The sequence below is a fragment of the Catharus ustulatus genome, chromosome Z (assembly GCF_009819885.2).
Source record: "Catharus ustulatus isolate bCatUst1 chromosome Z, bCatUst1.pri.v2, whole genome shotgun sequence".
NCBI lineage: Eukaryota > Metazoa > Chordata > Aves > Passeriformes > Turdidae > Catharus > Catharus ustulatus.
Window position 1 is genome coordinate 43825222 of NC_046262.2, and position 22137 is coordinate 43847358.

Sequence of the window (22137 nt, forward strand, 5' to 3'; positions counted from 1 at the left end):
CTCAGGTTTTCTATTTAAAGATCTATTACAGCATCTTTTCCTGCAGCTACAATGAGAACACAACAAAGTATAATGCTTCTGATTAAATGTTTAATCATTACTCTTTACTCTTCTGATTGTTTCTGCCATGGCACAGATTCACAGCACATACTATTTGCAGCTTTCCTAGCTCTTTTTAAACTGACATTAAAACAGACAGGATTTTTAATTCCTTAGTTGAAAAACCTAATAAATTATTTTTTAAAAATGTGGATAAAAATCTTTCAAAGATGTTTACTTGCCTCACTTAAAGAGACAGACTGTAATTTATTGGAACTAAAAATGAGTATCTAAGCAATTATCTCCCCACTGTGCCCTCTGGAAGAATCACCACATCACTAGGAACTGTATGAATACTAGAGTACATATTTGTGCATAAGTACATGGTGGGGGCGTAAGGAAATTCTTATGTTTTTATGATTTTATTTGTGGCTACTTTTTGGGAAATGATCTCATTAATCTAATTAACTCATACTTTTAAAAGTACTAGCAAGTGCACTAGGCTATCTTTGTTCATTAATGACCAGCATTATAATTGCCAGAGTACAACATATGCCCTACCAAGAAAAGCTTGTGGTATCAGGGTAATACAAATAGTGCCATCATTATCACCATTAGCATCAAAACCATGACACAGCTTTAGAAGAGAGTTCAAAAGGAAATGAACAAAAAAATCTGAATTAGTTTCAAATGCGTAGAACCTGCCCTTGACCTGTTCAGAAGGTCAGCTGGCTGCAGTTTCTGTAAAACACAGTTGTGTCATCATTTCAAAAATTAAGCTAATACAGGACTTCATTGTCAGAGTTTTCGATATGACATCTCTCAAGTCTGTTAAAATCACTAGAATCTTATTTAAATAACCTTGGGAAAAAAGGAAGGGGAAAGAAACTACATCCATCTAATAAAAAAAAACAAAGTAAATAGTTGTCTGCCTTTTCAAGCAAAAAAATGATAGGGGACAAAGATTGAAAAATATAGTACATGACAATGCCACGTAAGACACATAACTTTCTACAAATGACAGTCATGTGCATGCTGCTCTATAGCAGTCATCTTCTGTGTTCCCTTCTGCCAGCCTTGTAAGTGGGCTGTTGCTGGGAAAGAGTCGTAAGAAGTTGAAACTCGCTGTCGTTTCCATTCCAAATTTGGTGTGCCCAGTCTTTATTACTTGCGAAAGCAACATTATGCACTGCAATTCAAAGTCTAGATGTAGCTTTTTCCAGCTACATACCTCTTCTTCAACAGAAAGCCTAAACTGGGGGGGAAGTGAGGGGGGGATTTGTAACAATATGTCTGGAGTAAACAACAGATCTAAAACTTTTTCTTTTCAAGAAACAATCTTCATGGAAGAATGTACATGAGTTTAATTTATCAGTTCTGCTTACTACCGTATTCTGCTTGGATCTCAAGCTAGTCAGCTTTGTCTTTTGCTTGGGGCCTCAGAGAAAAAGCCAACTGGGGAGCTAGCTTGTAGGTGCCTATCTGGCTCATGGAGTAGGACATCTGGTGAGATGGGGATGCTTTGATGCCACATAAATTTCTGACAACCTCAGCTGAAGGCTGTCTGTCATAACATCTGCTGTCTTACTGCGCTATGACCATGCTATGCATTCAGCATATCTGATATTACACTATGTAAATCTTGGGATTTCAGCTTTGTCTGGCCTAAGTAGAAGTAAGATCAAAATGCCTCTTCTGTGCTTTGGCTAGCCTCCTTGGCATGTCTTAGGATTAACATCCTTTCTGTTCATTTGTTTATTACAGTCACCTCCTAATAACTGTGTGCTTAAGGCAAAACTGGCCAAAGATGCCAGAATGCAACAAGAGTTTGCTTACTTTGTGATACTCCATCTCTGTATCAATCTAAGGAAATAAACACAACATCCTCTATTGTTAAGCAAAATACCCAACACTTTTTTCACTGAATAAAACCATATATTTTCACTAGGTCCACGAATTTTGTTTAACTGAGGACAGAGAAGAATAATAACATTTTCAGGAGAAATTGTATTATCCTGGTAACGTTTTCTGGCAATGGATTTCATTTAAAGTTTAACCAATTACTGAATATTTCCTTCTTTCAAATTATTCTTATTCTTGACAGCGACAAACATGCATAAATGACAGCAGGAGTTTAGTTTACACAGTATACTGAGTCGGATACTAATCTCAACACAATGTAACACTACTTAACCCATGGCGATACACTAAAACTTGATTGCTCCAAAATGGTTCTGAGGCACTTTCGAAAAACCCAATGGGCCAATTTATCATTTGACAGTTCGAAAAATCTACATTTTTTATAACTGCTTCAGAAAAAATCTTTCTTTTGCCTGTTTCTTTTCCTAGGGTCATTTGCTTCAACAAATCATGTGATGATCAGAATTTGGGGATAATCTAAGAAGGAAGAACTGCTGCCCTTCTCTTTTGTGCCATTACCAGCTTTATCAACTATCAATATCCTTGAAAATATAAATGGAAATAGAAATAAAACACCAGGAAAAAAAAAATTCAGTGCAGTAATTTCTCATATTTAGGGTGTTTGTTTGGTATGCTACAGTTCCTAGTTTTGATAAAACACTCTGTTTTTAAATATCAGATTCATCATTGTGATTGTGAGAAAGTGTACTTTGTTAAAAATAATGTGAGGAACTGAAAACAGATCAAGTCACATTATTATGAGCTGTATTTCTATTCACCAGGTATGAAAGCTCTAATAGTTGTAGTTCTTCTTGCATGCCCACACATGGTTGCTATGCATTATGTTCCAAAACACAAATGCACAAAACTGCTGTCAAGAGTCAGTAAGAAGAGGAAAATTGTGGCTACACATCTTTTTACATGAGACTACCTGCTTCTTTTAGGTCTCTTTGCCTCTGCCTATGTCAGAAGAGCTGTGCCATCCTATCTGTATCTTCTTGGAAGGGCAATATGTCCTATTTCCACTTAAAGGTTGAGGGTTTGGCAAGGAACGTTCTGATCTTCCAAGAGTAAACAAATATTGTGCAAGATCTCATTACAGAGATCCCAAGTTGCCAGCCTAAAATGCTTTACCAGGCAATCACTATTTCCTGGGTATGCTTATGTACCACAAGGAGCTTGATATTTATGCAGCTTGCAGTATGCTGTGCATACAAAAATCAGATACAGGAGGGAAAAAGTGTTTATGGAAGAAGAGGTTGGTATACACTGACACATTTTGGTGGGTTACTAACCTAAACAAGCCAAAGCAAAGATTAAGCTGACAGTATGAGGTTTGGTTTGTGGCCACGTGTGCTGAGGAACCAGCTGTGCCAGCTGTCTTTCAGAAAGTGTTCATGCTGTTTTCAACACCCATGAACTGCACGGGAGAAGAAAACTGTGAAAAGAATAATTAGACTCACAGAATCAAGCCCTTGAGCCTGTGTAAATTAAGAAATAGGATTAAGGTTTCTCTCTGCCTCTTAATTTAGCCACTCCACCATGCTCTCCAAGGTCAATTCCTGTGGCCAAGTTCAGTTACACACTTCATACCTATAGACAAGTAAATAATATAAAACACAGACAGATATTCTGCTGGAACTCTGCCTCCTTTCAGTGAATGGGCAGTTACTCAATACTTACGTTTATCCCACTCATTCAACGTGAGATCTCAGGTGTCATTTGCTGCATACTTTTCAAATCCTACAAGCAAAAGAGAAATTTTCTTTTCCTCAGGCTTTTATCTGACTTCTACATCATATGTTCACTTTGTTTCTTGTTTTAGTTTTCCCTTTAAATAAACATGAATACATTTACTAAAAGTGTGATGTCATTACTAGCATTTTTAGATGCACAAAAGGATGAGTTTCAGTGAGAAAAAAAGTTAAATTTGTCTATACTGTAAGCTATTTTATGTGGCCAGTGTGAGTTGCCAGCTCCAATTCTCAGTACAGAAGAGCACTCTAAATTTGCCAAATATGATTCTCACTGCCATCAGTTTCTGCTGTGAGGGTTCAGTATTTCTGCATATCAGATCAACACCTCTAAACATGGATATTCCTAAATCAAGAACCTACTGCTCTTCCCCAGCCATCTAGGTCTCCCTCTTCACCTGCTATTTCTCACCTTTTCACTGACTGCATTGCACCAAAGCTGCCATCTTCCCCTTCTACCAGGTCACTAAGATTTGGATTGCAGCACAGGTAGCATCTTTACTCTTGTGTCTAGTATTTAGCTCCAGACAACTGCTGACAGCAGCAATTTCAAGGGAAATTTGCAATGAAAAGTCTCCTCCTATTTGTGTATGTGCATACATGTGTGTGTAGCAGAGGTGACTGAAGTAGAAAATTATAATTTTCCCTTGTCTTTATCTAGTATCTTGTCTAAAAGCCCTTGATCACATCACTTTTTCTATCCTACAGCTTGTTGCTGAAGGTATGGAACCCACTTGGGGGTGCTCTACCCCTTTAACCTTTCCCCCACTGCTCCCACAAAGGTTTGGGCTGGGGTTGCTTATCTAGGGCCAAGACCCATAACTGTGAGTGGTTTCAAAGATGTAGTGAGAATAACATGAACAAAAACAAGAAAAAGAAGATTCTTCACTAAATAAAAAGGGGGAAAAATCACACTCAGGAATATATGTAAATCCAGACTAGGTTTCTAAGTGCCTAAAGGTAGAAGACCCACATCTCAGAGCTGTGAAATCAAGAGGACAAAACCCATTTTATGTGTGTTTGTAGGGGAAGATTTGACCTTTTCCAGCTAAGATTCCTAGAATTAAAGCTTACTCTTGAGATGCTGCCAGCAACCTGTGTAAGCTTTGCCTAGTTGAAGTGGTCAAGAAAGTTACATTCACAGCTACACCAAGGCCTTTCCAACTTACTTGCAATAGCAGTAATGAATATACGAAATATTTTACTTCAATTTTCTTTGCTATATATAGCAATTATTCTGTCATTCATCAAATGTACACAAATTTCTTTTCATATGTAAGTAGACCATTTGTTTCACAGCTCTAGCCAAACAGTTGTGCAGTTCTTTGTTAAAAAGATAATATATTTAATGACGGAGTGCCTTGTTTCCATTGTATGGAACAGGTGTTGTTTAATGGCACAGGCATTGTAACATTATATTTATTTATTAATGTGAGTGTAACGAACATATTGTAGAGACATGAAGGTACTGGTCTCATGGTTAGGGTTAGTGGTTTCTTATGATGTGGTAAGTGTAGGATAGTGGCTTAGATTCAGACTGCAGAGAAGCAGGAGTTCATTATAGCAAATCCAAGTGATGTGGCTGGTTTTGGCCCTTGTTCACTTTTGAAAAGCAGAGAATACATGAAAGACTTCATTGAAAATGTGCAAGTTATTCAGTGTGGTTAATTTTACGTTGGCTTCGCTCCCACCTTCTTTCAAGACTGTGTATGTGAACATGCTTTCTGAAACAGCAAAACCAATCTGCAATGCATTCATGTTGTTTCTGGATACATGCACAATCCCTAGTATCCTATTTCATGAAGTAACCTGTCTTCAAATATGAAGGAAGAAGTCTGTAGGTGATCCACTAACGCCATGAAATAATGCTTGCTTGGATAGTGCAGCTACAGAAGGTTGGTCCTCTGCTCTTTTTCATACACTCTGCTACATTTTAAAGAGTTTCTGCCTTGAGTGCTACTTACCAAGAATTTCTGCTCAGTCAACTGGCAAGGTAGCTACAGCCACACAGGCTAGTCAGGTGAATGAGTGAAGTAACAAAAGTATCTGATTTTTCTTATTGGTCAGAACTGACAAATGCAGTTAAATGCCAGCAGTGTCCCTTTGCTTTATGGAACTCAAAAGCCTGCTTCAGTTTGTTTGGACACATTTAATCTTTTTTCTCAAATGCCTCATGCTAACTTTGATGCTTGTTATCATCATTATGCAGTGGTATATATTTTTTCTATCTACCTTTTTGAAAACATTGCCTTTAAGAATCAAGGTATGTAATGAAGTGATTCTGTTAGAGAGAAGTTAATAAACATGACTAAATCCTCACCTCTCTACCTTCTTACATATGACATATCTTAGTTTTTGTTTCATCTAGCAATTTAATAAACTTAATCATATTAATCAGTATTTCACTTCTGTCCATAATGGGTCCTTTCAGAGCACTTTGTATACATCAGTCACAACCACTTTCCTAGTAAAGCAAATGACAGCATCCCATCAATGATTTTCATTGCTACTTTCTCAACTTCCATCAGTTCCCAAAGTTTTGCTTTTAGTGAAGGATCAACAAGAGAACAAGGTAGCTATGAAATAAAGTGCTAATATTATTCAAATATTTTCTTCACTCTTCTCTTGAATCTTCTTTACATTTTTAAAAGCAGTTGAACAAATGCCCCCATGACGTTACCTTTTCTTCTTTCTTAAACTGAAAAACGTATTTGCCTTACTCTCTTATCACTACACCATTTTTGCAATATTCCATCTGCAGTTGCAGGTGAATATTTTTACAGTTACAACTCAGTAAACAAGAGGACAAACAGATTCATTAGCTGCTTTCCAATTCTCTCATATGAGGCTTGGGATCAAGGCATGGAGTGCACAATTCCAGCAAGAGAGCAAATCACTTCTGTGTTCGTGGTCAGTTCCAAACTGGGGAGAAAAGTCCCCATGCATGATGATCCCTAAGCCTTGAAAGCTCAGCCCAGATAAAAAAATAAAGCCCAGCCCTGTGCTTGATCTTCCCATGGGTATGTAGGAAAGACTAAATATTTGGGAACTTTATTTGAGCCACTTCACAGATCTGCTGCCGTAACGTCAGTTACAAACATTTTTTTGCTCTCTCAAAGCAGGCTCTGCTCCACATCCCAGATCTCATCACATTTCATCCTCTTAACTTGGGCAACAGCATCAATCTTCTTGTCCCTCTCTTCTCACTCTCTCTTCCCTGAAGACCCGATTTCTTCTAAGAAAACTGGTTTTACTGAGCCACCTCCCAAACCTACTACAGGTTATCGAGAGCAGGGGAGTCATCATCCAAGGGCACATAGGTTCATTTTGCACTGTAATAGTTACACGTGGTGCAGATGCTCATACACAATAGGGGTTCCTGTCTCAGCCATGGCCTATCTGGACATTGTATAAGCACATCCTGAAATAGAGCCTCTTCCCAAAGAAATTTGTCTGCCTAGCAAGTAGGACTGACAATGGATTTGTTTTGAGTGGAGGCATGGGCAATTTGCCTACTGTTACAAAACACGACAGAAAACTGGGAGCAAATGCATCCTTTGGCTTCCCAACAAAATACTGTATCTGAGAAGCCACATCAGGCTGTTCTACTTAAACAGTTTTTAACTGAATTTATTATTAACCAGAATGAATTCTATAACAAGATGGGAATACTATCCAGCAGCCAGCTGTGACAGACCACACAGCCTTCCCAGAAGCCTGGTTGCAGCTCATCCCTTTGAGGACACAGAGCACAGCACAGGACTGATCAAAAAGGTTGCATTTTCAGCTCTTCTCTTTATTAATACCTCAATTTTGTCACCAGCCACCAGGAAAGGTTTTTTAAATATGCCTGCCATGTAAATCAGATTTTAAAAAATTACTCTCCCCAGGGTGAAATTGACTACACCGCCAAGTTTACCTACCAAATTGCTCTGCAACCTGGACTTCAAGAGAAGAGGTAGCAGGGACAGTTAAATCCATACATGTCTCTGAGTGGACATTGCTCAGACATCTTTGCTGCACAGACTTCAAGGCTACAATATGACAGCTTTATACCTGAACTGGAAACAGAGTGGGCAAAGCAGTTTTCTTATCTTTCCCATGGTAAAAACAGCGCAAAACTTTCAACAGCATCTTCTGAACTAGCTATCCTATGAAATACAATGCTCTACATGCCAGTTAGAAACACGAGATATCACACTCAATATTAATTTTTCACAGAGTACGCTTCTACGCACATCAGGAGATCACACTATTATCTGCAGCAAAAGCTTTTCTTAACTGATGGAAAAATAATCTGATGTTGGCCAAGAGAAACACTACTTCTCTACACAGGAAAATGAAAAGTATATATTCTTAAATGGACAAAAAGAAATCTCTGATTGATAGAAAAAGGCAAAGAAATTCTGCTCGCAGCTCTGCATCTGTCAGTGATATTGGCCGACTTACCCTGAATTGTCAGCAAAGTAGCTAGGAGCAAATTCTGACCAGTAAATTATGTTGCATTTTATCTTACTATTAAAAGAATTACTAGCATGTAAAATGACACCAAATCATAGCAGAATGAAAATAGCAAAGCAGGTAGGTAGGAAAGACAGGTGATACAAGGTTTTCCAGAAATAGTTGTCCCTGAACAATAAAGGTTCTCTGTGAAAAAGCCTTCTAGTGGGAAGATCAGTATCTTTCAACTATTATTTTGAAAACACTACTCTTCCTTTAATAGAATAAACCTATTAATATTGCCCTGGAGCACTTAAGTGACAATGAAGGTTTTACACTATTTTAAGAAATTCACTGTCTCCAAATTTGTGTTTTCCAGCCAAAAAGGAATAATATTATTAAAAATAATCAGTACAGACTTTCTTTTAGGAAACTTTTAATGCTTTTTTCTTCAAAGGTTTATGAAGACTAAAGAATGCTCAAGCATCTGTGTAGTGAATCTAGAGCCTATACAGCTGAGGGAGATGCAGTAATCAGCGACAGTATAATTCCCACTTTCTGAAAATTTGACTGTGCCTGAAGTGATGTGACATATACGGGTACAACGCAGCTGTTGTATGGTCTCAGGCAGAGTGCAAGGGAGAGTCAAGTCATGATGTCACTAAACATAGCTATCATTAAATTATTTTTAAATTTTAACATATGAAACATGATACTACTAGCCAACAGTTACTGGACAGACCAGCTGGAGGGATCTACTAGCAGCATAATTCAGGGTGTAGATAGACATTCAAGACATTGCATACGAATCTTAAAATAAGCAAAAAGAGGGGCAGAATTCCAGAATTATTTTAAAAAATAATTTCATAACAACCCTCTCCACCATGCCAGCTACTCAGTGTTTCAGGACACTCCCTAGTAACTGCTGTGGTCTTGCTATCATGATCTCATCATGAATTATCATTACATAATGAGCTAAAAAAATAGTATCTCATTATCAGTGCAGTAAAACCCCTTATATTCTAAACAGAAAATGCACTCACAATTTATAGATATTAGTTTCTGTGTTTTCTTCCATCAGGTTCCTAAAAACCTACTTGTTAGTGACCTCATGTGATTTAAATTTTCTTCTTTGCCTGTTGACAGCTGCTGGGTGGCATACAGACTAAACGGGCCAGAATGGAGCAAATGGCACAGCAAAAACTTCTACAGCAGCACCGCACTTGGCACATTTAGCAAGGAAACTCAGAGCAGAGGTTGTGCAGTACTAGCATATAGAATGAGCGTTAGTAAGTGACAGGACTCCAAAACAGAAGGGCTCCCTTACAGCATCTACCATTACCTGGAGCTGCTATGATGTTGTATAGTGAGAACACTACTTAAGAAACACTGCTTTTTTTTTTTCTTTTTTTCTTCAGTGATAGTAATAATGTTTACCTATTCTCACCATTCTCATACTACAGACTTCTAGTTAATGAGCTAGTATATTCCTCAAGTTATGCAACACTCCCGTAAGATTTTTCCAACTACAAATGGATTTTTTTTCTAGGCACTATAATGCCATGTAGCCCCAAATTATCAACTGACCTGCATTAATTCAGAACTTCAGAAAAGTCATTATGCAACATAGCAACAGAGGTACAGGAGCAGAGGTTAGTCATTACCATGCCCCTAATTGAAGTGACAGCACTAAAATCACATTAGGGAAGAATTTCAAAAGGCTACACCTACAGTGTCTAAGTAAAGAACGTAAATGAAATGTTAATTGAAAGTCAGAGAAGTAGCAAGTTATGAAAATAAGATAGTAAGCGTTACAGAGAAAAGAGAATCTGCTGATTGAAGAGAAATTATTTATAAGGCCAACTGCTGTAATTTGGATAAAAATCCCTTCAGGAGCAGACTATTTGATATTATCTTATTTATGTTGAATTGAACACCATGAGAGATAATTCCTGAAGATGCTAAATCCATACAACGGGGAACTCAGGGCAGGCTAACCATGCCTGACATTTAGGATAAAATGCCATGAGGTTGAACTGTTCTTTTCATTTCCCCTCTGTACTCCTCCATTACTGCCTGCTGGTGATACGTTCAGAAGGAAACCTGAGCTGCCCTCAACAGTAATGAAGTGCCATTGTGTTTTAACAGCATGCTTAACTTACATGTTTCAGTGTTATTTTTGGCAGCCATGTGATAAACCCCCAAAGCTCCATGTGTGCGTGTGCAAGTACATTAAATTGAATTCACATGAGCAGCAGGCATAATTCTGTCCCAGAAATTAATGCAGTATCAAGGCTTAAGTTTTCTAAAAGTGTTTTTTCCTATCTGATGCTTATTTGGGCAGAGACAAATCTGCTTGTCCTCCTGGGAAACACAGCAGCAATCTGCAGTAGTACATTTGCCTTCCCTCCCACTCCAACCTTTAGCATTTTCCCAGTGCTGCTGCACTCCTATATACAAACTAACCATGGTACTGGAAGCAAATCTCAGTCCTTGCCTCATGCCTCCTCTGCCTCAGGATGCAGAATAGACTACGATGGACCACTGGGCTTCAACACAGAGCTTCAGCGGTACAGCAGGACTCTCTATGTAAGGTTAACGCCATTTCAAATGCAAACATAAGGTGTTTGCAAACTTATCTGCATCAGTGCTGAAAAACTCAAGCTGCTGATAAGCTTTCACTCCAGGCAGAGTAGCATCTGAAGAGAAAACACGGAGTGTCTCCCATGATTACTCCTCCCCATGGTCTCAGAGTGTCCTTCACATGATGGATAGGTCAGAAAAGAAGAGCAGTATGGAAAAGCATTAACTATCAGCTGCCATATCTAAGGCAGGTGAGCAGAGCAGGGTGCTATGGACAACCCCAAGTTAACTTCAAACACAGCCAACTCAGGTATCAGGCTGCTTTGGTCTATACCACCTGAAGCTCTCTGCAGGTTACTTTTTGATGCTTCTTCAGCAGTATGGTCTCATTTCTGGCAAAACCAAAATAACCAGTGGCATTTGGAAGATATTTTCCTTGTCATGGCAACACATACAACAGGCTTTGTGGATGGCAAGAGATTGCTAGGCCTGAACTCGCAACGCTCTTCCCTGGCAATACTAACAGATGAAGATTCAAAGGACCCAAGGAGCAACATGAAAAGCAGGAATGGGGAGCAGTGATGAGCTCCAGGGCCTTGAGGAAGGAGAATATTTGGCATGGCTATGACATATGGTGGGTGAAGATCTGTGTAAGCTGCTGGCAACATTGGTCAGGACCAGGGCAGTGATTGTCCTCTTATACTCAGCACTGATGAGGCCACACCTTGAATCCTGTGTTCAGTTTTGGACCACTCACTACAAGAAGGACATTGTGAGGCTGAAGATTGTCCAGAAGGGCACCTGAGTTGGTGAAGGGTCTGGAGCACAAGTCCTGTGAGGAGCAGCTGAGAGAGCTTGGTTTAGCCTGGAGAAAAGGAGGTTCAGGGGAGATTTTATGCTGCCTACATCTGCCTAAAAGGAGGTTGTGGCAAGGTGGGGGTTGGCCTCTTTCACAGGTTATAAGTGGCAGGATGAGAGGAAATAGCTTCAAGTTGCACCTCATTTTGGCGAGGGATTGAATATGGGAAAAAATTTCTTCAGCAGAAGGGCTATCAAAGTTGGAACTGTCCAGGAAGTGGTTATATCATCACCATCTCTGAAGGTATTTAAAAGATGTGTAGATGTGGTGCTTAGGGGTATGATCTACTGGTGGGGTTAGCAGTGTTAGGTCTATGCTTGGGCTTGATGATCTAAAGGGTCTTTTCCAACCTAAATGATTAAACTATTCTAAGCTACCTAAATGTCTGTATGCTGTACCTGGTTACTGCTGAGTCATTTGGTGCCTTTGTGCAAGTCAAAACTCTCTGAAGTGTCTCAGTTTCTTCCCTTTGAAAGCAGATTAATGTTTACTTAGTAGAGCAAACCTCAGAAACACCAAAAGACTGCCCTGCACTTTGAAGCTCACAGATACCGTTTTACAACACAGAGTCATTCCTTTTTTTCCTGCTGCTGTTTTCCACATGAAAATGAAATGATTCCATGAACACTGAAATGAAATCTGGTTAATAATGGAGGTCAAACCTTTGTCCCTTCAGATTTCTTTCCCCAATCACTTGTGCCCAAACCTGCCTCATCAGTCCTCACTATGCTCCTTTATGCACAAAGCTGTGTATACTGTTCCAAGGACCCCCATGTTGACTGCTGACAATTTTTTTACCTGTCTTCCCCTCTGCACAGCTACTGCCTCTGCCTCTCTTCTTCTAGACAGAAAGCAGTTTCCACAAATCTAGTCAAAATATAATTATTGCAAGCACTCTTCAAATCCAGCTGAAGATTGAACAAGTTCAGAAGCTGCTTGTGAGGGCAAACAGCAAACAGACAGACTGATCATAAAGAAAGATTGCATAAACTTCATTTTCTTATGAAACCAAGCTACAGTAGAATTAGGAGATTCAACATGATGTTCCACAAGGACTGCAATTCATCTACCTTATACAATTTATTATACACCACTGTTTTTCATTTCACAGAGCAACACAAAATATTACACAGGAAAAAGAAGAGCTGATCCCTCATTATAGTTGTTCTAGGGGTTGTGAACCCCATTATGGGTTTTGCAAGCAAATATAAAAAAAGTAACTACGGCATTGAAGAATTTCACTTAGAGTTAAAACCTGCAGAAAGGTGAACAAACAGAATTGGGATTTGGATTTATCATCGAATCACCACAAGCTAAGCTACACTATTTTAACTTACTAAAATATCAATGAATCCCAGACATCTACAGGAATACTGGTGACCCTTCTAAATTTCAGTAGCTACAGCACTGTCTTCCTCACAAACAGTCATGTCTGTATACCCAAATGCTGGTCCCACAGCTGAGCCCCATTCTGTGGCTGCTTTGCATTGGTGTACGTGCTTTACATTTTGGTATTATGCACACTTCACTTTATAATGCGCGAGCTTTCTGTTTAATTTAAGTTCCTCATTCCATTTGTGGTTGCCATCAAAGTAATTAACCTTGTTTAAAACTCACAGAACTGAAGAGTTGCCTCAAAAATATTGAAGCCTATGCCTTACAGATGACCTGCATCCAGCCATTTTAAATCAACAAACATGCCTTTTCCCTGACCCTTTTGAGCTTTTGTTCAAAAGTTTGAAGGCTGCTTACTGACAAGTGATTTGTTTCCATTAGAACATGCCTCATTCCAGCCATCCGTGACCATTTTGTACTTAGAGCTTCATAACCAGCACGTCTCAACATTCCTAAAATCCCAGAGAGGATCTGAAAATAGAATAAGAAATGAGCATTTAAATTAAAAGCAACAGCACTTGCATGAAGCTGCCAGGTTTTTATGGTAGATAGCATCTTTTTGCCCACCCCCACTCTTCCCTAGTCCCCCTTTTTCTCAGGGTTGTAAGCCATGTTTTTCATAATATTTTGCAATGCCACCTAGGGTTACACTCACTCTATAGGGGCCTGTTTTAAAGTGAAACAGGTGTCAGATTGAATGAGGCTGTTGTCAGCATACAAGTCCTCTTGGGGAGGGGATGGGAGGTTTACTACTTTCTGTACTTGGGGAATTTACAGTCTGATCACTAATCTTTCAGCAGGGCTCAGTAGGAGGAGGGAGGAAGGCAAAAGAACAGTGGAAGGAAAGGTTAGCTTTCTGCTGCAGCACTGCTGCCGCTCCCCCAGATCCATGCAACCAGACCCTTGCTTTTTTCATGTGCTGAAACTGATCCGAGAGTTTGTAAAAGGGGTCAGGCAGACAGCCTGTCCTGAGGAATGAAATCCTTCCAACAGACATGAAACAGACAGAGCTCAGCTGAGAACGGGGCAAATGAAGACCCCTGTCCCACCTGTATCCCACCCACACCTTTCTGTTGACTGCACCAGGGACCAGTCCCAGAGAACAAAGATCAGCATAGTGGTTCCATCCATGCCTCTCCATCTCATGCCACCTTTGTCATTGTTAAACCCTGAATAGCAACATCACAATTAGGAATGTTGCAAGGACACAAGCTACAGAACACTGTGCTAATAGTGTGTAGCAGTAAATACCAGCATAAAGAGTCCCTGGCACACTGAGCTCAGAGTCAGACCAAGAAGGCAATGAGTATGTGAATACATGAAGGGGGTGGCATGGGAAGATGAAGTAACACTTAAAAAATAGTTTAGAGAAAAGAAGTCACAGCTCATTGCTCATGTTCACTTTGTTTGCAGGATGACCATGCTTACTGCCTAGGTAGTGATTTGTAAGACTCAAATAGAGACCACTAAGACAGCTGACACAGACCAGTAGCAACTCATGAATTAATCACTACCTATATCAAAACTAAGACTCCAGAACATGCCAGACATGCCAGCGGCAAGGAAAAGAGTTGCTACTTATTTAGGAACACATCCAAACTGCAGAAGTCAACTTGACACACAGAGGGAGGACAAAGGTAATATGATAAAAGTCCGATAGCTGACATGAGGAAGGAGAATGGAACAAGAGAAAGCGTGACAAGAAAGCATGGCTTTTCTTGCTGAGAACACTTAATGCATAAAGGAGTGCATTTCTGGCACAGTGTAGAAAGCAGGTCCTTGGAAAGTGCAGGAATGAGAATCTCACAAATGGCATCAATGTGTAGGGAGAACCTGAGAGATGTGCAGCATCAACACCAGAGGCAAGGTTTGCACCATGAAGACTGCAAGCAGAGGTGTCATGGTAAAGATAGCATGAAAGACAACAACAGAGACTATTTGATAAGAAAGATTACACTGGTGACAATGATTTAGAGGTATCTTGAATTTTTCTGGCATCACCAGCATACCAGTTTGGCCATATGAGTACATTTTTTAAAGTATTCACAGGTGTTCATCATTAATTGGAAGCTAACAACTTCCATAACACCTGAAACTGAGAGGATCTTTAAATATTCCTCTCTTCCAGATTTTTCTTGAATGTGGGTTAGGCCACCATACTGATTTCCATTGCAAGAAAGTTATCTGTAGCTCTTGGAAATATGTAAGTCACATAAAACTGCCATATTTATCCAAGGAACAAGGCGTTAAGGCAAATGGATTTACATGTGCAAAAATCCCAGTTCACCATGTGTTTGTGGATTTACTGTGATTCATCAGCCATTCATGTTAATTAGCTATACAAATAACAACTTATATTTTAAATTTAGTATTTGTTCTTGGAGTTATCACTACTGTGTAACTCATCATGGTATTTGTGGTTTCTTTTGTGCACTTAGTTATTAACACTTGGGGTTTAAATATAATGAAAATCACAAAAACATGAACAAATAATCACAAAAATATGAAAATCCCATTGCACAGAAATGCAGTGGGACTCTTACAGAACTATTTAGGTTTTTTTATTAAGCAAGGAAACAAACTTTGAAAATAACAATGAAAAAATATCACATAACTTAATGGAAAATGGGATTGGGAGAAAACACACAAATATTTAAGTACAAAAGGTTACATTTCCAGATGAGCTCACCAGTTCCCATTCCTGAAAATGGACACCAGACCCATTGGATGCTGAGTGCTGTCAAAAATCTAACCACTTCTCTGAAGAACCTAACTGGAAGCTGAACTGTCTTTGTAATTCAATCCCATTTGGGAGACGTGGCATACCAAATTCTTTGGAAAGAATTAGATCTTATCACTGCCATTCCTAAATTAATAGAACACAGTTGATAGAGCACTCTGTGCAATAGAAATAATTTTAATAACAAATTTGCATACAGTAAAAGCAAACAAGCAAACAAAATCTCTGAAGAATCTAAGGGGTTTCAACGGATGGTTCTTATATTTGATAGGGAACTTCAAAACAGGCAGCTGGATAAATTCCCATGTGCTCAGAGACCCTGGGCACAGCTTCACTGGACTTTGCCATTCCCTAACCTCCAGGACTTCTGCTTCTTCTTATGCACAAGACCAGAGGGAGAGTGCTGGAGACTATTAAAACTGCCATGGCTCTCTTGCCTGCTACACTATCTTCCAAAGGATGGTACAACCCTTTCTTCCTTTCCACCACCCCTAAATCTGTTGTGCCCAACTCCTTCCTCATGGCAGAATTCAGGTGTGCAGCATGTCCATTATCCGTTTATGGATGTGTTTATGTATCATGAAAGTACACATGAAAATGCAAAAACCGAGACATCGCAGACAGGTTATCCAGAGGAGATAATAAAGCCATTGCTTTCTTGGGTCTTGAATTAAGCTATAACAATGGAAATGCTTTCCAGGCATGGTCACCTACCAGTCTCCTGTGTCCCTTCAGCTTTTGTCAGACCTCATACCTCTAAGGAAACGCTCATATCTTGACTTACAGGAAGCAGAGATGACAATCACTGTAGTCTTTCTTGTCATCCTTAGGTCCTTATCCCTTATATTCTTGGCAACTGATCACTTCATAATGATCACTATCTCTATCCATCTCAGTAAATCTGTTATCTGCTAGCTGTAGCTCTTTGTTTTGCTCTACTCTCCTACAGGTTCAGTTCATTTTGCTTTTTTTTCTCAGATCACAGTTCTTTCAATTATTTCTGCAAAATACCCTTTGTGTCTACAGCATCACACAATTCTGTATTATATTTTCATTGTGTGACAGGCCCTCATTCTTGAGGGTCACAAAATCTGCATTTGAAAATTCCTTGATGGCTAGAGCAGAAGATTGAACACCACTCCTTGTGCTGTACAAGTAACAAAATAATAAAAGCATCACTGTGCAGCAGGAACATCACATTCACCTTTCAAAGGGTTTGCCACCCTTATGGAGTTAATTTACATTAACATAAATATTCCATTAGTAGAAATGCTTATAACATACTTCTGTCTCAAGAGGCATTCTGCAACAAGATTCTTCAACCACTTATGTTTAACTAATATGTATCACATTTGAATAATATAAAAAACAACGGAGTTAAGTGATTGAATGCCTGGAGAAAATCAATGTTAATTTCCACTAAAAGCAAAGCACATTCCCTTCATTTTGCCACTTAATTACTGCAGTATTTGGTCCACAAATAAAAAAATGGTTCAAGAAGTCTCCAATGATAGGTTGCTGACACTTATTTTTGCCCTCCCACGTATCTCTAAAAAGGATTTCTCATATCCATAATTTCAAGCCTATTCCTGTGACCCAGAGCAAGGCTGGTAAGGTTGAATACCTGTTTCTCCATACATCAGTGACGTAATCTGATAACCTTGCAGGAGCTGGGCATGGGGTGGCTCCTGTCTCCCAGGCTACATTTATGCCAAAAATCCACACGAAGAATATAGAGAACAATGCTTTCTCCTCAATTCTAATAGGATATTCTCCATGGTTCCCTAGAATTTTTCTGAAGAAGCTTTATAAGTAAACTTTAGCAATTAAGTGATCCCCATGTTATTCTGCTACTGTGACTTGCTGGCCATGTTTTAAAAACAATAACAAAAAAAACTAAGTAGCAATGACTTGCTCAAGGTTGTTGGTTAAGGTGAAGGACATACTGTTTCATATAAATTTCAACTCACTGATATCCAAAATAGATTGAGTTAGTTTTCCAGCCATATAAAAAGCAATCTTTTAAAAATTCCATTAAAATGAAGAGAAGGCAAAGGCAAATCAGTAAGTAAAGAAGGTATTAAAAAACGTAACCAGCCTTCTAATTTATGCACAGAAAACATATCACTGACAAAGTTCAGACAAGCTCAGAACAAACTCGTGGCCACAAGTAGGATCACTCCTTTGACTTCAGTAGGATGAGGGCAATTTATTTTATCTGGAATAAAGCAGTGTACTGATGTCTTACATCATTGCTCAGTGAAGCTATAACCCAGATTTCTACTCCAGGCATCTGGAAACTTTTCATAAGAGTCACTTAAAGTGTAATTATTCCTACTTTATCATGGTTATAGAAAGTTAACTTGTTTTGTATGAACTTCTGTGAAATTTCTAAAACCCAGTTGCTACAAATTCAGTTCTAGAGACTGGTTTTTAAGCAGTCAGATGAGCATGCAAGAGAAAAACTCAGAAAGATTAATTTGAGCCTTGTAAAGCTTTAATTCTTTCCTTTAATGCTCTGGCTGTTTATTATTTCTTTCTGTAAGTAATAAAATCTTATATTCTTCACCAGAGTATGTGAAAAAAATCTGCAGAATGGCATTAGCAGGAAACAAATGTTTAATTTCAACTCAGGCTTCAATGACTTTTAAGAAAGAGGGTTTATTTCCCTGAATAAACCATAGGATCTCTTGTGTGCTCAGCCCACCCCAATTCTCTATCTTTGTGTCTAGAGTGCACACAAGTACACTCTACACTGAGTCTTACAGGACCATCCTTTAATGCAAGTGGACATTCACCTTCTGGCAAGACTTTTTAAATTCCTGATACTGTGAGTAGCACATTGAGATGGCTGACTATGATTATTGACTTCTATGGACAATGTATATTGAGAAATGGCTGAATGGCAGATCTCAGAGGGTTGTAATCAGTGGCACAGGGTCTAGTTGAAGGTCTGTCATCAGTGGTGTCCTCCAAGGTTCTATACTGGGCCCAGCATTGTTTAGTCATCAATGACTTGGATGAAGGGGCAGCTGCCTCCTCAGCAAGTTCCCTGGTGACACAGAGCTGGGAGGAGTGCCTGATAACCCCAGAGGGCTGTGCAGCCCTCCAGAAGGATCTCAACAGGCTGGAGAGATGGGCAGAGTAGAAAAATCTGAAATGCAACAAAGGTAAATGCAGGGTCCTGCACCTGGGGAGGAGCAACCCCAGGGACTAGCACAGGCTGGGGGTGACCTGCTGGAAAGCAGCTCTGTGCAGCAGGACCTGGGGGTCCTGGTGGACAACAAGCTGTCCCTGAGCCAGCAGTGTGTCCTGGGGGCCAAGTAGGACAATGGGATCCGGGGGTGCATTAGGAAAAGCATTGCCTGCAGGTTGAGGGAGGTGATCCTGCCCCTCTGCTGTGTCCTGGTGAGGCACATCTGGAGTGCTGTGTCCAGTTCTGGGCTCCTCAGGACAAGAGAGACAGGGAGCTCCTGGAGCAAGCCCAGTGTACATTATGAAAATTATCAAGGGACTGGAGCATCTCTCTTATGAGGAAAGACTGAGGGAGTTGGGCCTGTTCAGCCCTGTGAAGAGAAAACTGAGATGGGACCATATTAATGTCTGTCAGTATCTGAAGGAAAGGTGTCAGAAGATGGATCCAGGCTCTTCTCAATGGCGCACAATGTAAGGACAAGAGGCAGAAACAGATGCAATGAAAAGTTCCATCTAAACTTGGGGAAGAACTTCTTTACTGTGCTGGTGACCAATCACTGGTACAGTTTGCCCAGAGAGGTTATGGAGTCTCCCTTACTGAAGATATTCAACAACTATACGGGCACAATCCTGCGCCATATGTTCTAGGATGGCCCTTTTTGAGCATGGAGGTTGTACCAGGGGAGCTACTGTGGTCCCTTCCAACCTGACCCATTCTGTGACTCTGTAACAGACTTATGGCAGCATGGGTATAAAAAAGTGCACAAGGATAACACCCATTAGGGACAAAGGACTGATGAGAAATAAAGGAATAAATGTGAAAAAAAATCGATGCAATTTCATTTTTAAGAGCCTCCCATTTCTCACATCCAACATTTGAGGTCAGTTTAACACAAAGGCACAAGCAATTTAGTTCTTTGCCTGCCCATACAAGGGGTTATCTGAAGCAATCAAGCAGTGCTGAGGATAACTACTATGCCCATGTAGAGATTGTCCACAACCATGTGCAAAAGAGTATTTATGTAGTTACTCTCAATTATAGCTTTTGTATGTGTGAGTAGGAAGTTTTTTCTGAGAGAGTTCCACAAATTCAGAGATCCTTCTTATTTTCAGATGTCATGTCAATTATTATCTGCTGAGTGAAGGAGAGGTCTTATTTTCAAGAGCTGTTGAAGGAAACAGTCATATCTATATGACTCCTCTCCTGTATTTTTGTCTTTACGCATGTTAATTGGATAAAAGACCAAATCAGTTGAGCTGCTCTTCTGAACATCTATCGAACAAGGAATATAAAGGTATGACTTTACACATGTAAGTATATTGACAAAATCTGCTTCTATTTTTGAAGCTAGACAGGTACTCAATTCCTTACATGAAACTAATTTCTTAATGATGATGGACTGAGACTAGACCTTGGAAGAAAAACTTGGGGGTGTTTGTGGATTGAAAGCTCAATGTGATTCAACAATGTGCACTCACAGCACAGAAAACCATCTGCATCCTGGGCTGCATCCAAAGTAGTGCGGCCAGAAGGAGAAGGCAGGGGATTCTGTCCCTCTTGCTGTACTCCGGTGAAGACCCCACCTGGGACACTGCATCCACCTCTGGGGCTCCCAACAAAAAAAAAAGACATGAATAGATCTAGACAGGAGTCACAAATTTGTTCAGAGCTCTGCAGCTCTGGAGAACACTCTGGGAAGACCTTACAGCAACCTTCAAGTACCTAAAGGGGGTTGGAGAGGGACATTTCACAAAGATATTTAGTAAAAGGACAAGGGGGAATGACGGCCTTAAGGTGAAGGAGAGTAGGCTGAGATTAGATACTAGGAAGAAGTTCTTTACTGTGAAAATGGTAAGGAAGTGGAATAGGTTACTGAGAGAAGTTGTGGGTTATCCATCCCTAGAAATGTTCAACATCAGGCTGGATTGGGCTCTGAGTAACCTAGTCTAGTGGAGTGGGTCCCTGCCAACAGAAGGGGGAATTGGAACCAGGTGATCTGATCAACCCTCCCATTCCCAACTCTAACCATTCTACGGGTCTAATTAAACTTTTATTCTCTTGCATAATGTTCATTTAAGTACACACACATAGACAATTCAAAACAGAACCTACATGTTTCATGGCACTTTGCGTACCCCAGATACCTCTTATCTGCTAGCTAGAAGAATACAAACCGCACCATTTTGACTAAAATTTTGCTCCCACACCAGAAATGCGGCTAATACTCAGGAGCGGCTAATATGTGAATAATTTTCTGACATTTACAACCCCAGAAGTGCCAGCCAGGGTGCTGAACCAAGCACCTGCCAGTAAAAGCCGGCATTTCGCCATTGTTACAAATTGTTACTCTGTTGCACCACGGGTGGAGCCTGGCTCCCCGCAGGCAGCGCAGGGGGCGGAGAGAGAGCTGGGAGAGCTCTCTCCTTCCCTCCTCTGCTGCAGCCCGGGGGAGAGACAGGGGGGCCCCGTGCTGCCATCCCCGCGGCCTGTGGGGTAAGCGGGGAGCTCCTGTCTCTGCCGCGGGAGTGGGGGGGGCTCCATATCTGCCTGCCACCATGGGGCAGCGCTGGGCCAGGGCGAGCGAGCCCAGAGGTGGCTGCTGGCCCAGAGTGGCCCCGCCGAGCAGCAGTGCTGGCCACCTGGCCTCGTTGGCAGCCCTGAGCAGGCCGAGCCTGCACAGCCCGAGCCCAGCCAGTGAACGCCCCGCCACGCCGCAATTCTGTTACTATTTGGCAACTTTGTTGCACGCGGGTCCTCACTGTGAACGACAGAGCGGCTTATACTCAGGTGCAGCTTATTTATGGACAAAGAATGAAATGTTTGCCAACACCCAGAGATGCAGCTTATAGTCTGTGCGGCTTGTATTCGTGAAATTACTGTACTTATTTTACAACTGGCTTATTTTGCAACTCCAAGCATCTCTGCATTGAACAGCAAACACAGTTTCTCTGTTTTAGTAATTACTGGAGTCATTAAAATGTTGCTATTAGAATGAACAAAGCTACTTGCATCAAATGTAGGACAGAACTGAAATAAAATAAAAACTCTGATGTGTGTTAATGGAAATAAAACTTGGGTTACAGAAAGAAAGAAGTCTTCAGTCTGACTTGGTAAAACACAGGGCAGTAAAGCAGAGTGGATGGATTTCTAAGGGCATGGAAGTAATCAGCATGAAGCTGTTGTGGAAAACTTTCAGTGCCAGCGGGGATTT

At 40.3% G+C, this 22137-nt stretch overlaps 1 long non-coding RNA gene across 2 annotated transcripts in view; it reads right to left on the reverse strand.

Annotated features, from left to right (window-relative positions):
- LOC117010625 overlaps window positions 1–22137 on the reverse strand; it is a 59712-nt gene that overhangs the window by 14087 nt on the left and 23488 nt on the right. For both annotated transcript variants that reach the window (XR_004420723.1, XR_004420722.1), the window contains one exon: window positions 13348–13461. This is a non-coding gene — a long non-coding RNA (uncharacterized LOC117010625). The remainder of the gene's footprint in view (window positions 1–13347; window positions 13462–22137) is intronic.